The following is a 22,027-nucleotide window of genomic DNA, read 5'->3' as shown; positions in this document are numbered from 1 at the left end:
ATGACTCTCTATTCTTCCATACATTAATGACTATAATACAAACCTCCTCAACCTTTCTTCATTTGTCACTTCTTCACTACAGGAAACAATCATGTGTGCCTTCTCTAAATTGCCTCCAATACAAGCACATCCTTTCCTAAATAAGCAGTCTTTTCTCATATATAACATCAGAAAGTGGACATAGCAAACCCACTGTCGTTTAGGAATTATCTTGCTCAAACATTTCATCCCCTTTAGCCTTGGACAGTGACTCGACTTAAAATACTCCAGTACTCTAAAGTGCTTCATAAGAGAATTATTAAATACAATTTGAAAATGTTTACAGATATTGGAAATCTGGAAAAATGAAAATGATGGAAAAACTCAACGTCAGGTAGCACCCGCGGAAAGGGAAACAGTTAGGTTTTTGGTTTATGTCATTCCATTCAACAAAATTATTATTTTCAATTGTCTTAGGGAGAAAGTTAGGGCAGCTGATCAAAAGCCTGTTGGAAGATGTACGTTTTAGAATACTGTATCCTAAAGAAGAAAGGAAAACCAGAGAGAGACAGATTTTGAATGGGACATTTTGAGTTTAGGACCTAAGTTACTAAGGTACAGCCATTAATGCAGGAAGGATTAAAAAGCAAAACATTGAAAATGTTCAGTACATCGGGCAGCATCTTTAGAGAGAGAAACATAAATATTAACAATTCAGATTGATGGCCTTTTATCAAAGCTGAGTTTTAACTTTGTGTCTCTTCCCACTTTTGCAGCCTGAACCGAAAGGGTCCCAGCCCAAAACATTGTCTATCCATGTTCTCCACTGGCTTACTCCAGTACTTTGTGTTTTGTGCTCCACAAGCCAACATGTTGGTTAATGAAGGAAAGAAATAAAGTGCTGCAGTAACTTGAAATAGAAACAAAATGCTGGAGTAACACAGCAGAGTAACATTAGCAATGTTGGATGGATGTTGGCTGTGGGTCTGGAACGCAGGTGAGGCGAGAGCTCTGGCCTGCTTGTGTTACTGCTCCAAGTATTCTGTGACTATCTTCGGTGTGAATCAGCATCTGTAGTTCTTTCCCACACTTTTTGTCTGCTGGTGTAACTCAGCGGGTCAGGCAGCATCTCTGGAGGACATAGGTAGGTGACATTTTGGGTCAGAACTCTTCTTCAATATGAACAGGAATGAGTTAACGTGAGTTAAGGCTGAAGGTTTGGGATAGTCAAGCTCATCCATTAAGCAGCACATTTGGCACACTTTGTAAACTCCTGTTAAGATAAAAGGTGCAGGAAGGAACTGCAGATTCTGGTTTACACCGAAGATAGGCACAAAATGCTGAAGCAACTCAGCGGGACAAGCAGCATCTTTGGAGATGGAACGGGTGATGTTTCGGGGAGCCTTCTTTTCAGACACAGAATCAGGGGAGAGGGTGAGTGGAGATATATGGGAGGGTATGGTGTGAAAACGACAGATCAAAGCAGACGATGCTCAAGGGAAATGTAGAATGGATCATTGTGAGCTGTGGGGGAAATGACAAGGAGGCATACACGATACAAACAGTAAAATTAATCCATTCTGTCAACCCCTTTCAAAATCTTATATGTCTCAATATGACTCCCTATTCTTCCACACTCTAATTAATACGATACAAAACTCCTCAATCGTTCTTCATTTGTCAACTTCTTTCTTCATTTGAGAACTTGTTTCTTTATTTGAGAATTAGGATGAGGGGGGGACGGGGAGAGAGGGAAAGCAAGTTGGAGAAATTAAATATTCATGCAACAACTGGGTTGTAAAAGGTGCCTCCGCCGTGCACGCGCGCACGCTGCACCGCCCGTGGGTGTGCGGTGCGTGCGCGCTCCCTGTCACCGCAGTGTGGTTCGCCCCGCACCGGGAGCGGGGACGCGCCCCACAGGCGTCGACGCCGCCGCCGTTACCCCGAGCGACCGGAGAATCGGGCCCAGTCAGTCCCCGCGGAAAGGGGCAGCACGGTAACTGTGACAGTCTGCGTCTGACCCGGGCCCCCCCCCCCCCCCCCCACCCGGTGCATCACATCGCCTCCCCCACCCTCACCAATTCCCGGCGTTGCAACTGGTGGCTTTCCGACCTGTGCCAGCCAGAGGCCGTCAGCGGGGCAGAGGCTGGGCCTCAGGGCATGGTGGTGGGGTTGGGCACAGTGTGGCAACAAATAACCAAAGAGGCGAGAGGTGGAGGAGACTTCCTGGACAGGCTATCAGAGTTGGGAGAAGAGGATGGGGGAGAGAAAATTTGCAAGAGTATGCAATGGTGAAGCACGTGTTGTGGATGTGTCAACCATGGCTGAACGGGCACAGCAGTACCGTCCCCCTCAAGCAGAGTTGTCACTTTGCCTCTTGCCTCGCCAACATGAGGACAAAGTGTAGTCTGCACGCTGCGGGGACAGTAAAGGGACACCACGCCCAGTCCCTAACAACGAAGGAGCACCACCGTTGCAGATGCGATCCTTCAGATGAGTCAACTAAACTTACCAAACTTGGGCGTGTGTGGAAGATTTCTTGACTCTATTCAAAGAATGTTCTTCTTCTTCCTGGAACCGCACCAACGTCATTCAAACTGGTTGCCTGGTTCACATCACATTGCTGTCTGTGGGAGTTAACTATGTATCCTCCATTACAACAGTGACCATTATTTAAGAAATACCTATCTGTCTGTCACATGCTCATTGAAGGCAGGAAGAGCACTGTTGAACTGTAAGTTTATACTTTTTGAGAAATGTGGAAAGATATCCTCGAAGTATGTAAAAACAAGGTCAAACAATCTTATGGTACAAAGTAAATAAATCTGTATGTATACAAAGCGGAGTTTTGGTTGGTATGTTTTGAAGAAAAAGCAATATTGAATGAATAAGCACTAATGTGTTCAATGTGAACACCTTCCAAGATGCAGTTACATTCTTCAGGGTAAATGCCATGGGAATGATCAGTGGACGGGGATAGGAGTACATGACAATGAGTGTGAATCCAATAGTTGGCATTTGGGGCGCAGCTAGTACAGCTGACCTGCAAAGTTGCAGCGATCCTGTTTCCATTTTGAGTTCCGGTGTTTTATGTGTAGAGTTTACAATTCTTCTGTACCATGAGGTTTTGTCTGGGTGTTCAGGTTTCCTCCCATGTGCCAGCGACGTGGATGTTAGATTAAATGTGTAGGAAGGAACTGCAGATGCTAGTTTACACTGAAGATAGACACAAAATGCTGAAGTAACTCAGCGGGACAGGCAGTATCTCTGGATAGGAGGAATGGGTGACGTCACCCGGCCCTCCTACCCAGAGATGCTGCCTGTCCCGCTGAGTTACTCCAGCATTTTGTGTCTCTCTTGGGTGTTAGATTAATTGGCCACTGTAAATTGCTCCTAGAATTTACGTGGCTGGTGGAATCTGGGAGAGGTTTATGGGAATAAAGAAGGATTAGTATAAACGAGAACTTCTTGGTTGGCACACAGATGGAATGAAGAGCTTTTTCATGTTTTTCATGCATAGCCCTTTCATGTCCAGCAGGCAAGACATCCTGTCTGAAAGAGAGCACAAACTGTAGGGAGGAAGAATGAACATCACAACGCCCTGGTGGGGTGGGGAAGTGGTTGTGGTAGAGGATAATATACATGAGGTGGTATTATTCGGTAATGCTGTGAGCATTGGTCCGAAAGGTTTTTGTGTCTGCCTGTTGTTAGTGTTAAGGAAAAATCATTGAGGTTGGAGAGGAATGTGCAATAAGATCCAGTAGTTGTGGTACACATGGTACCAATGATATAGATAGGAAGAATACAGTTCTGCTGGCAAATTAAATAACTAGGGCTTTATATAGTGGGGAAGAGGATCCAAGTGAGGCAAAACTTTAAAATAAATTGAGGAGGAAGGATAAGGAAATAGCATGAGGTTTGCAAAGTGATAAGTGTCCCAACTCAAAACATTGCCTATCCATTTCATTCACAGCTGCTGCCTGACCCACTGAATTCTTCCTGCACTTTGTGTTTTGCATTTCAGGGACATGGTTGTCAGGTGACCATGGCTGGGATCTAAATATTCTTGGATACTTGACATTTTATAAAGATGAATGGAAAGGAAATGGAGATGGGGTCGTTTTGTTAAGTGAGGATGAGACCAGCACAGTAGCTAGAACTGATCTTGAGTCAAAAGATCCGCAAAGATTACCAGATTAGAAATATTTTAGGAACCAGCAAAGAGGGCAGAAAACAGATAATGGTAGTTAGTTAGCAAAAAAAAGATGGCAATATTATATATTCTTGCATATAAAAAAAGAAGAGTGTTAAGATAAACATTGATCTCTTAAAGCGTGAGAGTGCGGAATTAATCATGGGAAATAAATGGTCAAAACTTTGCACAAATATTTTGTTTCGGTCTTTAGGGTATAAAACACTAAAACCATTCCAGTGATACTAGAATATCAGGGGGAGGGGGCAAATGAAAGAAAGTTCACGGGTTGATTCCTGAAATGAAGAAATTATCTAATGAGGTAAGAATAAGCAGTTTGAACCTATGCTCATGAACATATATAAAAATGCAAGGTGATCTTATTGCAACATTTAAGATTTGGAAAGGGCTTGACAAGGTAGATATTGAGAGGATGTTTCCCTTGTGAGGGAATCTAGAACTAGGAGGCATAGATTTAGAATAAGGTGATGCTTGTTAAGATAGACATGAGGAGGAATGAGTTCTCAGAGGATCATGAATTTTGAGAATTTGCTGCCCTGGAGATGTGGGGCTGAGTTATTGAACTTCAAGGCTGAGACAGAGTTTTTACCTCTTGAAGAATTGAGGTTTTGTGGGGAAGAGGCAGAAAGGTGAAGCTAAGGTTAGATAAATCCTGATCTCTGAGAGGTGGAGAAGACTCCAACAGACAAGTGGCCTACTCCTGCTCTTATTTTTATGTAACAAACTTGGGATTGAGGATTAAAGATAGGAAATAGGCATTTCATATGAAGGAATTATTTGGATATAGGTCAAGCACCTAAAAACATGTAGACCCATGTCAAACAAACAAGCTTTTATATCACAAGAGGAGTAAGAATTTGACGGTTGTTGGCCTATTTTGACACGACAGGATGTGGGTTAATTTCCCTGGAGAATGTTTATCTGATTTAAGCACTATACTTTTGAGATACTTACTTATGGTCTTTATGGCAGGGCTGAAACTTTCTCGTAGAAATTGGTATGGAGCCCCTGTTGACTACGATACCCACATTCATTTTAAGAGGCAACGCAGTACAGCACAGAAACAGGCCCTTCAGTCCAACACATCTATGCCAACCAAGTTGTCTGACCAAGCTAATTCCACATGCCTACGCCTGCCCACATCTCTCCAAAACCTTCCTATCCATGTACTGTCCAGGCAATTTTTAAATAGACAATAGACAATAGACAATAGGTGTAGGAGTAGGCCATTCGGCCCTTCGAGCCAGCACCGCCATACAATGTGATCATGGCTGACCCCATTCCTGGCCATCCCGGGAATTAACCTTGTAAACCTACACTGCACTCCCTAAATATCAAGAATGTCCCTCAAATTAGGGGACCAAAACTGCACACAATACTCCAGGTGTGGTCTCACTAGGGTTCTGTACAACTGCAGAAGGACCTCTTTGCTCCTATATTCGATTCCTCTTGTTATAAAGGCCAACATGCCATTCGCTTTCTTCACTGCCTGCTGTACCTGCATGCTTACTTTCATAGACTGATGAACAAGGACCCCCGAGTTGTATCTGCCTTTTCCACTTCCTCTGGCAGTTTGGTTCGTATTCAGAGATCCAAACTTCATCTCACATTTATTATCCTTGGGCTTGTGGGCATCACAAACATAAGCCAGAGTGGCCACACTAATTTATTGTCTGATTGCCCAACAATAATTGCAGGACTGGTCAATATATGCTTCAGCTCAATGTTGCCAAATGCAAATATTCTTCTTGCTTCAGGTTAAGATCATTGACAACACTGATGGTCACACGCCCATCCAGTTAGCAGATTGATTTATAACACACAATGTTACAAACGGGAATAGTGCCGGAGGATTGGCGTACTGCGCATGTTGTTCCATTGTTTTAAAAGGGGTCTAAGAGTAAACCTAGCAATTATAGACCTGTTAGTTTGACGTCAGTGGTGGGCAAATTAATGGAAAGAATACTTAGAGATAATATATATAAGCATCTGGATAAACAGGGTCTGATTAGGAACAGTCAACATGGATTTGTGCCTGGAAGGTCATGTTTAACTAATCTTCTTGAATTTTTTGAAGATGTTACTCGGGAAATTGATGAGGGTAAAGCAGTGGATGTTGTGTATATGGATTTCAGTAAGGCCTTTGACAAGGTTCCTCATGGAAGGTTGGTTAAGAAGGTTCAATGGTTGGGTATTAATGGTGGAGTAGCAAGATGGATTCAACAGTGGCTGAATGGGAGATGCCAGAGAGTAATGGTGGATGGTTGTTTGTCAGGTTGGAGGCCAGTGACGAGTGGGGTGCCACAGGGATCTGTGTTGGGTCCACTGTTGTTTGTCATGTACATCAATGATCTGGACGATGGTGTGGTAAATTGGATTAGTAAGTATGCAGATGATACTAAGATAGGTGGGGTTGCGGGTAATGAAGTAGAGTTTCAAAGTCTACAGAGAGATTTATGCCAGTTGGAAGAGTGGGCTGAAAGATGGCAGATGGAATTTAATGCTGATAAGTGTGAGGTGCTACATCTTGGCAGGACAAATCAAAATAGGACGTACATGGTAAATGGTAGGGAATTGAAGAATGTAGGTGAACAGAGGGATCTGGGAATAACTGTGCACAGTTCCCTGAAAGTGGAATCTCATGTAGATAGGGTGGTAAAGAAAGCTGTTGGTGTGCTGGCCTTTATAAATCAGAGCATTGAGTATAGAAGTTGGGATGTAATGTTAAAATTGTACAAGGCATTGGTGAGGCCAATTCTGGAGTATGGTGTACAATTTTGGTCGCCTAATTATAGGAAGGATGTCAACAAAATAGAGAGAGTACAGAGGAGATTTACTAGAATGTTGCCTGGGTTTCAGCAACTAAGTTACAGAGAAAGGTTGAACAAGTTAGGGCTTTATTCTTTGGAGCGCAGAAGGTTAAGGGGGGACTTGATAGAGGTTTTTTAAATGATGAGAGGGATAGACAGAGTTGACGTGGAAAAGCTTTTCCCACTGAGAGTAGGGAAGATTCAAACAAGGGGACATGACTTGAGAATTAAGGGACTGAAGTTTAGGGGTAACATGAGGGGGAACTTCTTTACTCAGAGAGTGGTAGCTGTGTGGAATGAGCTTCCAGTGAAGGTGGTGGAGGCAGGTTCGTTTTATCATTTAAAAATAAATTGGATAGTTATATGGATGGGAAAGGAATGGAGTGTTATGGTCTGAGCGCAGGTATATGGGACTAGGGGAGATTATGTGTTCGGCACGGACTAGAAGGGTCGAGATGGCCTGTTTCCGTGCTGTAATTGTTATATGTTATATGGTTAACTTTCACCAAGACCACGAGAATTCCTTATTCCTTACCCCACATCCAAAAGACTTGTATTTGTGTCTTAATCTGTCCTTATCGCTTCCACCACTGCCAAACCCCTTGTGCCACTCCTATGTCTATGGAGGTTTTCATCGTGGGGTTCTCACTGATGACCTTTCCTCCAACCTTCTACAAAAAAAGTCATCCATGCATTTCAGCTGATAATCCTCCACACTGATGGAAAAGCTTGCATTTATATTGAAGTGACAATGTGTTGTAATAGAGGGCAACCTGACAGCTAATTAGCACACAGCAGTGTCTCACAGACAGCATTTAGACAATAGATCAGATGGCTTGTTATGGTGCTGCAGGAATGGGATGAATACTGCCCACTGAGAAAATTCATGTGGCTAATGAAAGGATTAACAATAAATTTAAAGGAACAGCCAGGCAGATCACATAATCTGTTATGGTGCAGTTATCCCTCATTACTGAAACAACAGCTTTGATTATGTACGTCTCCTTTTTCCATTGATGCACATAGATTTCTGGTTTGTTCTCCCGGCTTAGCCATCTAGGACCTTGCCAAGTTTACTGGTTCAAGTTTGAAGAAGGGTCCTGACCTGAAGTGTCATCCATCTTTTTGATGTTCTTAATTACTCTGACACTGCTATATCTGTGTGTTTGACTATATGTGCAGCTGTAGGAGTTTCCCCTCAGGTAATTATAAGTAATATGATGAAGTTCCAGTAAGCTAGCAGCACATTCAGATGAGTTTGGGCCTGCAACATTTCTCCTTGGTTATAGAGATCGATGGTATTGGGCTGCAATGATTTAGGCTGTGAGTCACCTTCTGCCCTGCTCGTGAATTTGCAGTATTCAAGCTGCAGAGAAGCACCTTGGCTGAGTCTGAAGAGCAGATTTTTGTATCACTTGCCTTTCTTTTGATGGGAAACTGTAGATGGGTGAAAAGTTAGAGCTCGTTTAAGTGTCAATTACAGCATCCTCCACACAGTCTGCTCCTTAGAGTTTCACCTTCTATTCAGATAATTGGTAAAGAAAGTGAGAGGAGGATGGTATTTAACACCTATAGTGTTTCTCTGTTCTGATTCTCTTGACCTTACCTTTTGAGGTGACAACATCATATTTTTATGTTCTGTGGGAAAAAAAGTACATCTTGATCTTAAAGTCTTAGGTGTAATATTAAGATTGCTGCCCCTTGTGTTGGATTCCCCCACCAGTTTCTCTTTAGAGCCATGTCATTGAGCTTTGGGCCTCATGCCGGTTCCTTAGCAATGATTTTCTTTTTCTTCTTCCGTTTCCTTGGCTTAGTTACTGCTGAAGCCCTCATCCATTCCTCTAGTAATAGTACTATTCCAATGTCCTCTTGACTGATTTCCATCCCTCGCCCCTGTTGGTTTTATTCCAAATGTTGCTATCATGTTTGAGCGGCCACTGCCCATGGACTGCTAAATCGCTTTCAAACTTTATGTTTTGCCTTTTACAAAGTACAAGCTCTGGCATTTGTCGTTGTGGTTTAATGTGGGCAATGTCGCTCCTATCAGCTGAGCGAAGGCCCCGACCCAGAAAGTCATTAGTCCATTTCCCTCCACAGGTGCTGCCTGAAAGGCAGAGTTCCTACAGCAGTGTTTCTCAAGATTCCAGTATCTGCAGTCTCTTGTGTCTCCATTTAATCTGTCATAGTGTTGTTGTTATTTCATGCTCCAATCCAATCTTGCCACCAATTTTTGTGCCATTGGTAAAATATATAATTATCCAATGTCAGCTATTACTCATCTGTATGAAGCAAGTAATGGAGGTCTTGCTCAGACCTTGTTGGATGCCACTGGATGGTTCTTCCAATGTAAAGGAGAAAATGAAGGGGAATGTGTATAAAGAAGATTCCGCCTTGACGCACAGTGGTAAAATTGCTGCCTTACCGTGCCAGAGACCCGGACCCGGGTTTGATCCAGACTATGTGTGTTGTCTGTACAGAGTTTGTGCGGAATCCGGTTTCCTCCCACATTCCAAAGACATACAGATTTGTAGGCTCATTGGCTTGGTAAAATTGGAAATTGGCCCTAGTGTGTGTAGGAAAGTGTTAGTGTGCGGGATCACTAGTCGGCGCGGGCCTGGACCTGATTCCACGCTGTATTTCAAAACTAAACTAAACTAAGATTTTTTTACATGAGGTGCAATATATGCATTAAACATAGTCCTTTTGACTGGAGATTAATCTTAAATCCAGACCTGTCCAATGTGATAGTATTTGGGGTCAATGGCCTACTTCTGCTCCTATGTCTTATGATCTTATTTCTCATTCTACTTTGAATAAATTTGAGGACATTGTTAACCTGGTTTCTATTGAATTGTGAGCCACATTGTATAATTTGGTATAATACTTATATTTGTAAGACCAGTGAAATGGAAACTCTCATTTAATCCACTAATCTAATGGGATCATTACTTTAAGTTGGAAGCCAGACATCTTTAGTGTTGATTTTCTAATAGTCAGCAGGTTTTGTGTCAGGGTGCGGTGCTTAGTAAAGAGGCATGGAGTTGAGGATGAGTAATCACCCCTTAATGCAGGTACAAGCATGCATAATACTACATTGTTGTGCAAAAGAAAAGTAGCTGTGACAAGCTTGGCACTGAGTATTGAAACATTTCAAGAAAATATGATATTTTAACTTTTATGGTGACTCATGCCAAAGCATTCGTAAACTCATTGTGAATATATAATACCCCTTTTTGGTGGTTGCTGTTGATAGCTCTTCCTCTCCTAATTGGTGTCTTGAAGACAGCACAGGAAAGGCACAGTGAACTTGCACCTACTATCTCGGACTAACACTGAGCTCAAACTAAGCCGCCGCATTTAACTTTAAAAAAAAAGATAATTGTGACTCAACCCTAGTTAAGAAAGTAGACAGTTAAAAGTCTGGAAATTAGACATGGTGGCTTAAATTTCCTCAACTTGGTTGGCAGGGCTTGTATCTTGGAAAGTTGCGGACCCGCTCCATAATATTTGATCTCTGCTGATAGTCTTCCACTGAATCAAATTTTGGGGTTCAAGCCCTAGTGCCAGTGACTTAAGGACACCTGGGTTCATGTGCCTATGCTTGACTGAAGGAGTGCTGCTTGGTGGAGTTGGCCTCTTTAGTTTGGGATGTTAAACCAAAATGTGTCTTCCTCCTCAAGTAATGTTAGGGAGCCCTCAGTGTTATTCAAGGGGAGTAAGTAAGTTTTATTTTGCTGTTCTACAAGCATATCTTACAAGCAACATCCCAAGTGGATAACATGGCTGATAGTTTCGTTGCTGCTTGCGGAGGCTTGCTTTGTGTAAAACTGGCTACCCATCATTATAGTATTTTGCGTCTACCTTGATGTATGCCAGCATCTACAGTTCCTTCCTACACATTATAAATGCACCTGCAGTTAAGAAGTATTTCATGAATTGTAAACTACCCTGAAAGGTTTATTTGCTTCTAAAAACATATTTACTGTTTACTCATCAAACATACTTCAGGTGGGACATTGCAACCTTCACGTGGTCCGCCCTGTTTCGATGAATGCAATCAACCTGGCGTGCACTATCAAATAAGATCAAATAGAACAAGTTGTCCTCCAACTTTAGGCTGTGCACGCCATACGCAAGAAGAAGAAGAAGATTGATTCTACTTGCCCTGTTTCCACTTTAAAATAATTTTCTGTATGTGAAATGCTGTTCATGTTTTCATACATCAGAGCGCATTTGGGAAACTGAACATTCTTTATTTTCAGGGCTTCCTCCAGCACTTGTAGACAAAAATGTGAAGTAACACCTCTCACTCTCCCATTTCTCATACATTAATTGGTTACAGAGTGAAGGTCACGCAACACCATTTCATAAAGCATTTCTAGGTTTGGCATAGCAAGGGTCAAATTCAAAGTAAACTTTACATTGCCGCATCATGCATAGCCAAGGACGTTGTAATTTAAGTTAAGTTCAAGAACAGTATCATGTTTTACATTGACAATTTGACGTAACCTCAGACTTTGAATCCTGAACTTTTTAAAAAAAAAATTTTTTAATTTATTTATTAGAAGTAGACATATTATAAAATGTAGTTACATATTATAGTAAAAAAACTTTTCATATACATCAGCCATACATTATTAAAATTTTCCATTATCAATTACTTCTGCTTCTAGTGTTTTTATTTTTTATAGAAAGAGGGAGAAAGAGGGTAGAAAGTTACAAATAAAGAAAGAAAAAAAACACAACAGAAAAACAAGGGAGGTGGAATGGGTTACCTGTAATACGTCAATGGAGATAGGTTCGTAGGTTATAAAGTATAGCTTATCATCTGTTCCTGAGTTCAAGTTTCAGTTGGGTCCTCGTGCTGTGCCAATCTATCCTTTCAGATAGTTAATGAATGGAGCCCAAATTTTATGGAAAAGATCTTGTTTGTCCATTAAGACAAGTCTAATTCTTTCTAAGTATAGGGTCTCCGACATTTCCGTAATCCACATTTTAATTGTGGGGGTTGGAATCCTGAACTTTGAATGTTGTGCTTATAATCTGTATACTAATCATTCGGATCTGCTAGAAAGAAATAATCATGTTTAAATTATTGAAACATTTACCTTCTGGTAAATGGGTTGACACTGCATCAGATTCATTTAATGTACAATCTAACAGTGGAAGCTCATTTTAAATCCATGTTGCCACGGGAAAATGGTAAATGGACCATCACTGAGACTGGAGCTTCCACACAAATGGATTTTGTTTGTCAGGTGACCTGTACCATTTTTCTTTTGGATGTAGCAGCATGATTAGTTTAATTATATTTCTGACTCTCCTCCGTGCACTCTTAATTGTTTGGCCATTAAGTAGAGTGGTAGCTTAAGCGTTATTGCAAATTTAGAGAGTGCTAAGTGTTTTAGTTCATTGAAGCATTGATCATATTGTAGCCACTGTGTGTTTATAGAGAAGTTGTATATAGGAAGATGCCCTGGTGTGTGGTTGCTCCCTCCACCTTAGATGATTACCTTTATGAGGATAGGAAGTCAGTCTTCTAGAGAGAGCCTGTGATCAATCGATAGGATCCTTTCCCCCTCGCTGTTGGCATCTTTCACCTTAGCCGCCGCCATATTGTGCAGTTGTTTCTATTGGATTGGGGATTTGCATCTGAATAGAGTAAGACTGAATTTGACGGGGTAAATAGAGTTTAACTCATCAGTGTTTCAGGAACAAATTATGTGGAGAAATGATCAAGTTTGCAGATATTCCATTTCAGCATTTTTTTGATTTTTTAAGGAACGTGGATTTATCTGGATGATCGATATTGGTAATTATCAGTGATCTGTTTCTTTGTTTCTGATGGTAATACTGCATTTTGTTGGTTGTTGCTCCATTAGTTGTTTGATCAGTATTATAGCATTGGTAGTAGATTTTCCTGTATACAGCAGGATGAGTCTTGAGCAGTTTGTCATATTCCATTTTATGTTAAACTGGATTTCTTGTTGTCACTCCAAGTCAAGCCAGTTTAAAGAAGAAGATGTAACTGTAGATTATCGGGCATTAAGAAAAACCTCTTGAGGAAAATTAGGTGACTCTTTTTCAGATGGCCTCTCATCCCCTCTCTTATTCTTCCTCATTAAGCCACCTTGTATTTAAGGTGAGGATTTTTCCAACTCAGATTCATAAAACTGTGTAGCAGAGAAATTAAGAAGCTCAAGCATATGACAATTAATTTGTGACTTTAGGCGAACATCCAATTCGCTTATTGTGAATGGTCCTCCCCCCCCCTCCCCGAGCACTAGTCTGAGGGGAATAGTAAAATTAATGGTTAATGTGATTAAGAAGGAACTGCAGATGCTGGAAAATTGAAGGTAACCAAAAATGCTGGAGAAACTCAGCGGGTGCAGCAGCATCTATGGAGCGAAGGAAATAGGCAACGTTTCGGGCCGAAACCCTTCTTCAGTCTGAAGCATTTTTGTGTACCTTTGGTTAATGTGATTAATGGTTAATGGTATAAAGTGATTCCAATGAGAACAGGATTGTGGAGTGGGGAATGTTACACCAGCCACAGTAACCACAGTATAACTTATATTTGGGTCTGTTCTTTAATATATGTTATCACGTCTGCAGAACTATTATGAATTCTCAAGGAATTCAAATCAACAAGACAAGCAATGTTGGAGACAAATTGTTGGAGTATATTTTCTCTGATTGCATTTGATCAATGATTATTTTAAAAAGTATCAACCGTGGGAGAACAGAAGCTTGTTAGAAAAATTGGGAATCCTTCAGTGTGCTTTCCTTTGGGAAGTCCATTGACTAGAAGCATGGATACATTGAGCACCAAAGGCAGGAGAATGAAGATGAGTCAGATGGAGGCAATAAGTTGAAATTACAGCATGTGTGGGATGAATGTTCAGCTGACTAGTGACAGGTGTGACTCTGGCCCTCTGTATGACATTTAAAAAAAAACAGGAATGTGTTGGCATCTCCTTTCTTCACTGAACGCAGTATCGCATCAGTACCTGGTATTGGACTCTTAATATAACTCATATTCTGATACAAAGGGAATGGGGTATTATCCAGTGCTACCTGTTGTTTCACAATTTTTTCAAGACAGCCTTTATTGAGCTGCAGGGTTTACTTCAAAATCAATTGATACCCATTTTAGTAGAGGAAGCAGTGCAGAATGCAGGTGAATGTTGTGTGTGGAGGCCATCCTTGTGTAATTAATGTTTTGGCTAGAAGCATTGAATGACGTCCTGTCTGGCAGCAATGCAGAATGCAACCAAATATTCATGACCCCAATTAAATTATATGTTGCCTATCATAACCTGAGAAAACCCAATAGCTCTTTGCAGCCAATACCACATTTGATAAATCTATGACTTGCCCAGTGGGGGGAAATGTGGCAGCTTATTTACACATAGCAAGATGCCACAAGCTGTATCATGATAATGACCTTGTATTAGTGACGTTAGTTCATGGATAATTATTGGCCAGAAGATCAGAGAACTCTATTGCTCTTTTGAACAAATGTCATTTGACAGGCAGGCTAGGATTAAACACCTCCTTGGAAAGATCCCAGTTCCGACAGTGTGGCACTTCATCAAAACTGAACAGCCAGGATTTCATGAAAGGTTACAATCTCACAACTCTCAGAATTAGAAACAAGCTGGCATGCATGTACTGATTACCAGCAGAGTGAATTGAGGTCCTGAAATTCGGTGAATAATTCTGGAGGTACATTTTGGTTAAGGCTATTGTTGCCCATTGTCCCAGAGGAGTGAAGCAGTGTTTACAGCAGTGTTGCTTATGCCCTAGAACATGGAACCTGCAAACTAGAAATTGTTCATCTGACCCAGTTAGATTTTGAATGTCTGTCTGTGAGTATGTCCTAGATAGAACTGAAGTGTGATGAAATACTGAGAGATGTAGTGCAATTACACAACTGAACACCTGTTGCTTTATTAAAGCTATTAAAGATCTGATGATCTAAGTGGAAAGAAGCGGGGTTACTCTGTACCCAGGATCCAAAGTATTGGAGTAACTCATCGGGTCTGGCAGCATCTCTGGAGAACATGGATAGGTGATGTTTCAGTTCGGGACCTTTCCTCAGTCTGATTGTAGGGGGGGGGGGGGAGAGAAGAGAAGAAAGCTAGAAAAAGGGAAGGGCAAGATATAGTGAGGCAGGTAATTAGGTTGACACAGGTTTAGAGGTATATGAGCCAAACCCAGGAAGGTGGGATTAGTGGAGGTGGGGCATCTTGGTCGGTGTGGGCAAGTTGGGTCGAAGAGCCTGTTTCAATGTTCTATGACTCTTATTTGTTTCGGTTGTGTCTTGTACTTATCAATTGTCATCAAGTAGTTGCTGATTTGAACTCCAGCAGAGGCAGGTAATGTGGAAATAATAGTTCCTGCTATGATGTTTTGGCCATTGTGGAAACATGGTTGAGATCGAGACATGACTGGAAACTCGATGTTCCCAAGTTTTGAGGCTTCAGATGTGATCGCGATGGAGGCAAAAGAGGTGGAGGAGTTGTGCTACTGGTCAGGGAGACTGTCATGGCGGCACACAGAGATGACATACTGGAGGGTTCATCCACTGAGGCAGTTCATCCACAGAGCTTAGAAATAAGAAATCTGCGTGCACTTTAATGGGTTTGTACTCTAGCCCTCCCAATAGCAAGCTGGAGATAGAGGAACAGATAAGTAGACAGATTACCAAAAGATACAAAGCAACAGGGTTGTCTTAGTGGGTGATGGACTTCTTCTCAATGGCAGGAGTGAAACGAGAGTGTAGCCAAGGGTTGTCAGGATCCTTTGATGATGCTGGCTACCTTTTTGAGGCTGCACCTCCTATAGATCACTTTGATGGTGGGAAAGTCAGTGACCATGATGGTACTGTCCATCATGGGTACTGACCCTTGGCAAGCTATCCCTTGTGGCCCAGCAGCTACTGTTTGTCTGCAGCTCCGGCCGGAAAATGGTGGGTGCAGCTGACTATCACTGAAGAATTGTGGAAGTTCCCTGGGTAACTTGGATAGTCTGTGTGTGTTGTTACACAAGAGTGTGGAGCAAGATGTGAACTTTTAACCTTTGCATTTGCTCTTTAAGTTCACTCATGAAGAACATCTACTTAAAGTTACCAATTGATAAACACTCCAGCCCTGTCCATACACCCTGTTTGCGATCTGGATTCTCTGCATCAATGAGCTCGGATGTAGGAACTTTACCTTTTCTGAACAATCGGTTGCCAGATTATCAGACTTTTACTGCATCTGCTGCTGCCTCCATGCAATCTCAGCCCTGTAGTTCTTAGGGCTTTTAAATGATGGGCACCCATTCTAGGCAGTTCTTGTGAACTGGCAAGTTGGTGACTACAGGTTGGTGACCTGTCCAGCAATCAAATACGGTACACCATACCACTCCAATTTTTAAGGCTTATTGCAAAATACATAATGTGTTACATTTGCAGATAATTTCTCTGTTATTGGGATTTTGGTTTCAGGTGGACTCCACATTTAAAAAAACTCAACCTTGCTGAATAATTTACTACATCTTCACATCCTACATTATTATAATTCATTGATTTTAGATGCCTGAGCACGGGAAATGGAATTTATTACGATAAAATTATGCAGGGGGCATTTGCACTTGTGTATAATGTATATGGAGTGCTATATAATATCTGAATACTTTGTCTAACCTGATAAATATTATACCTGCAAAATGCATGTACTTTCATATACTGATCTATTTATTTATGTTGAATAAATAAATGTCTGCGGGCCCAAGATGTGCTTTCCCAGTCTCGCATGCTGCTTCTTGTCTGTCAGGAAGTTGATGATCCACTGACAGGAGGGGTTCAGGCACAGTCAACTGGGAGAGTTTGGAGTGTAGTAGCTCTGGCACAATGGTGTTGAATGCAGAGCTAAAATCCACAAACAAAATCCTTGCATAGGTCCCCTGGCAGCCTAAGTGCTGGAGGATGAAGTGCAGGCCTAGGTTGACTGCGTCATCCACTGATCTATTTGCCCGGTATACAAACTGCAGGGGGTTCTCAACCCCATTCTCCTACCTTCTGCCCCTAACCAATGACAGCCGTATTGTCAATCTCCGCTTTAAAAAATATCCATTGACTTGGTCTCCACAGGCGTCAGTGGCAATGAATTCCACAGATTTACCACCCTCTGGCTCAAGAAATTCCACCTCAGCTCCTTGATAAAGGTATGTCTTTTTATTCTGAGGCTATGGCCTCTGGTCCTAGATTCTTCCACTAGTGGAAACATCGTCTTCACATCCACTCTATCCAGGCCTTTCACTATTCGGTAAGTTTCAATGAGGTCCCCCTCATCCTTCTCAACTCCAGCGAATACAGGCCCAGTGCTGTCTCACGCTCATCATATGTTAACCCAAGCATACCTGGGATCATTCTCGTAAACCTCCTCTGGACCCTCTCCAATGTGGGATATTATTCACTAATCATTAAATTTCTACATTTAATCTGATTCACTGGGGCTGCACGATGGCGCAGGGGTAGAGTTGCTGCTTTACAGCACCAGAGACCCGGGCTCGATCCTGACTATGGGTGCTGTCTGTATGGAGTTTGCACGTTTTCCCGTGATCTGCATGGGCTTTCTCCGGGAGCACTAGTTTCCTCCCGGACTCCAGACGTACAAGTTTATAGGCTAATTGGCTTGGTAAAATTGTGAATTGTCCCTAGTGTCTGTAGGATAGTGTTAGTGTGTGGGGATTGATGGTTTGTGCGGACTCAGTGGGCCGAAGGGACTGTTTCTGCGCTGTTTCTCTAAACTAAGAGAAACTAAACTTAAAAAAAGCTATAAGCTTTAAAATAGGAAAAGTTTCTGCATTGTGAACTTTCTCCAAGTGTATACACTGAAGGGGATGGAAGAATAAGCAAACTAAGGAAGGTACTAAAAGTTCCAGCCATGTCTCTTTGTCTACTTGTGACTGATTGAAATGTTGACAGTCCAAACATATCTAAACTTGACTCAGCAGCCTGAAGAAGAACCTTGTTACTAATGGATACCGGAATAAATGATTCATCACAGTGAGCTGACTTCACTAAAGCACCACAGAGGGCTTATCTGGGACTTATCAGCAATTGACTGATTACACTTATTTGAGTTGTATTTTACGAAACACGTCAGCTTAACTCTTAATGAAAATTAAAATAAGCCTATAGATGTTGGAAATCTGACATATCGGTAGCATCAGTGGAAATGAGAAACAGTTAAAGCTTTAGGTCCAGACTCTTGAAAGGAACTAGACCCGACGACACAGTAGCACAGCTGGTGGAGCCGCTGCTTCACAGCTCAGAGACCCGGGTTCGATCCTGACCTTGGATGTTGGCTGTGTGGTGTTTGCACAGACTCTCTGTTATCCTCTGTGTGTTTCCTATTGGTGCACCGGTTTCCTCCCACATCCCAAAACGAATTTGGGGTTTGTAGGTAAATTGCCCCAAATGTGTCGGGAGTGCCAACGTGGAATAGCACAGAACCAGTGTGAACGGGAGATCGATGGTCAGCGTGGACATGGTGGGCTGAATGCCCTGTTTAATGGGGTGGCATTTAGGCCCACCTGCCTGCATTTGTCCCACACCTCTCTAAACCTATCCTATCCATGTACCTGTCCAAATGTTTCTTGAATGTTAAAATTGCCGCAGTGCAATTTATAGCTGGTACAAAACAGGTAGAGGAAGTGAATGGTTAAGATGCATTGTGAGTTTTCTTCGAGTGTATAATCAGAATGGGACCTAAAGATAAGCTAGCATTTAGAGAGCTATAGCTGCTTCCAGCTGTACCCCTTACAGCTGTAAGTGTAGATAATCAAACGGGTCAGAATTCAAACAGTCAAAAATCATCCCATCTTGTGATCATCATAGAGAGCTTTGACTGCGCTAAGGGGGTGCATGAGCAGCTTTGTCATGATGTGGATCTGCCTGAAAGATATTGGAGTTGAACTTGCCACACAGGTGGAAAGTATTCCATCATACTCTTGGGAGTTTTGCTATTGGCAAGTTGGGAAGTCCAATGGCAATTCATTTGCAAAAATATTACTCAGCCTCGTTAATGCTGTTGTTTCTGCAGTATTTATGTGGGTGGTCCATTGAGCTTCTAGTTGAAGGTGATTGGTGTTGATGTCAGGAGTGTCAATGGCAATAAAACAGAAACTGCTGGAGCCAGTCAGCAACTGTTGAGAGGGGACATTCCAAAATCTTTCATCAAAACTGGGGGGAAAATAAAAAATAAAATACATTTTAAGCTGCAGAGAAAAGATGGAACAAAAAGAAAGGGAGACCAAGTGGAGATAAAGTGGAGACCATAAGAGAATAAATGGTGATGGTGCTGGCTAAAAGATGTAATGAATACAAGGCATATCGAGGGAAAAGTAAATAGGGGGAGATGAATGAGGTCTGAAATTCAGGAGAGGGAAGGGGAGAAAAAAAGACTGAATCCTAGAAGTATGAGATATGAGGCGAGAATGACTGATTCCCTGAAATAGTTAATTAGGTCTTAAGTTCAGAGGACTCTAATATGCCAAGTCGGCAGAATGAGACGCTGTTCTTCTGGTTGATGTTGAGCTTCATTGGAACACTAAGGAATAGAAATCGGAATTATAGTATTGGTATAGAATTAAAGTGCCAGGCAAATGAAGATCAGGCTCACTCTTGCATATTTAACAGGACTCTGCAAAGTGGCCATCCAACCTATGTTTGGTTTCAGCAGCATAAAGGAGACTATTGTGAGCTTCGAATGAAACAAATAAATTGCAAGTTATCAAAGTAAATTGCTCCTTCACCATTTGCTCCCAAGATGAGGCTTTCTATTCTGGGACATGCGAGATGTCCTCTTTAGTAAAAGTGGTTTCCCCCCTCTATTGTAGATGGATCCCTCGCCCAGGTTTCATCTGTTCCTGTAGTTCTGCTCTCGCTTCCCCTCACCCCAGACGGAACACGGATAGAGAGCCCTGGTCTTTTCCTTTCACCCCACCAACCTCCGCATCTAACACATCATTCTCTGAAATTTTCACTGCCTTCAAAGTGATTCCAACATCTTCGCCTTCCCATCCCTTTCCGCAGAGACTGTTCCCTCTGCAACCCCTTCGTAAACTCATCCCTTCCCACTCAAACAACCCTCTCCCCAGGTACTTTCCCCAGCAACCACAGGAGATGTAACACCTGTCCCTCTACCCCCTCCCTCATTTCCATCCAGGGACCTCAGCAATCCAGGTGAGGCAGAGGTTCATGCACATCTCATCTCACCTCATCTGCTGTATTCGGTCTCCTGATGTGGCTTCCTTTACATCGGCAAGTATAAGCGTAGACCTATTTCGCTGAACACTTGCACTGTCCACCAAGGCCTGTTAGATGTCCAGGTGGCAAACCATTTTAACTCTCCCATTCCCATATTAATGTTTATGTCCTGCCCACTGAAAAACAAGGGTCAGTGCCCACGCACATAGGCAGGGACAGAGCTGCCAGGATAACCCAGAGACTGCCAGCTGAGCTGCCAGGATAAACTTGAGACCACCAGCGTCTCCTCTCGAGGCAATGGTGAACTGCAGGGAGAAGCCTGAGATCGCCACGCCTCCTCCTTCTAGTCCAGGACTGAACTGCCGGGACAAGCCCGAGATTGCCAGCACCACCGCACATGTGCCCTGAGAGCGAGAGACAGCGCCCCCATGTGGCCCTGGACTTTCTTACCACTGTAAATAAAACATAACACGTGAGTTCACTCTAATGCGAGTGTCGGTGTGGTCACTGCTGCATTTGCCAGAGTCAGGCCACACATAAACTGGAGAAATAGCACTTCATATTCCGCTGTTTCTCTCTCCACAAATGTTGAGCGTTTCCAACATTTTTTATTTTTTATTTCAGATTTTCAGCATTTACAATCTTTTGCTTTGGGAGTGTAAGGTTGATGAATCGACAGTCTCTTATGGTCATTACTGGGCATCGATGAGACATGGGCATTACTTGTCTCAACATTTCCCAGGCCTGCACACTGGTCAGGCCTTATCACTTACTGGTTTATTATCTAGGGAAATGCAAATGGTTCTGAACAAAATGCATCAGACACCTCCACCCTGGACCTTGTGTCAAAGAGAAGGCTATTTATATAGCAGCTGATGACAATTGGATCGAGGACACGGCAAAACAGCCCATGAGATTGGATAAGATCAACTAAAAAAAAAACTAGATGCTTAAAGTCTGAAATAATAGCAGAAAATGCTCAAGGTACTCGATGTATCAGACTTCATCTGTGGAGAGGGAGACAGTGCTAATGTTTCAGGATGTTGACCCTTCGATGGAGTCTCACACCTAAAAGTTCTGATGAAAGATCATTGACTTTTAGATTTTAGAGACACAGCGCGGTAACAGGCCCTTCAGCCCACCGAAACCACGCCGACCAGCGATCATCCCGTACACTAACACTATCCTACACACTAGGGGCAATTTTACAATTTTTTTTTTACCGAAGCCAACCTACCTACAAACCTATACGTCTTTGGAGTGTGGGAAGAAACCGGAGCACCAAGAGAAAACCCAATGGAAGACAAGATTGAAAAGATGAGGTAGCCCTGATTTGGTGAGGCAGCCCTGGAAGAACAGAAAATAGAAGGAACGGAGGCAATGTTCCGCCACAGAATCACACATACAACTACAACAACACCTGTCTACTACCCTAATCCCCTACATCTATTTTCTTGATCTTTCTCATTTCTCCCGCCCTGGATAACTCTTTATCCCATCATATATTGTTTGAAGAGCAGTAGACCTTTAAGTCTGCTGAACCTGATGCCTATTCGTTCTGTCTGCCTGATGGAAGCTTTCTCTACATGCCCATGTTAGAGATAATAGACAATAGGTGCAGGAGTAGGCTATTCGGCCCTTCGAGCCAGCACCGCCATTCAATGTGATCATGGCTGATTATCCCCAATCAGTACCCCGTTCCTGGCTTCTCCCCATGTCCCCTGACTCGGCTATCTTTAAAAGCCCTATCTAGCTCTCCTC

The 22,027-nt window shown here is 42.4% G+C and overlaps 1 long non-coding RNA gene across 1 annotated transcript in view; it reads left to right on the top strand.

Annotated features, from left to right (window-relative positions):
- Nucleotides 1-1,865: 1,865 nt before the first annotated feature.
- Nucleotides 1,866-22,027, top strand: part of LOC116987519 — a 34,736-nt gene continuing 14,574 nt past the window's right edge. The window contains exon 1 of the long non-coding RNA XR_004415726.1: nt 1,866-2,713. This is a non-coding gene — a long non-coding RNA (uncharacterized LOC116987519). The remainder of the gene's footprint in view (nt 2,714-22,027) is intronic.

The sequence above is a fragment of the Amblyraja radiata genome, chromosome 25, assembly GCF_010909765.2.
Source record: "Amblyraja radiata isolate CabotCenter1 chromosome 25, sAmbRad1.1.pri, whole genome shotgun sequence".
Taxonomy (NCBI): Eukaryota; Metazoa; Chordata; class Chondrichthyes; order Rajiformes; family Rajidae; genus Amblyraja; species Amblyraja radiata.
The sequence above is the reverse complement of the archived record's forward strand: the minus strand, read 5'-3'. Positions and strand labels throughout refer to the sequence as shown.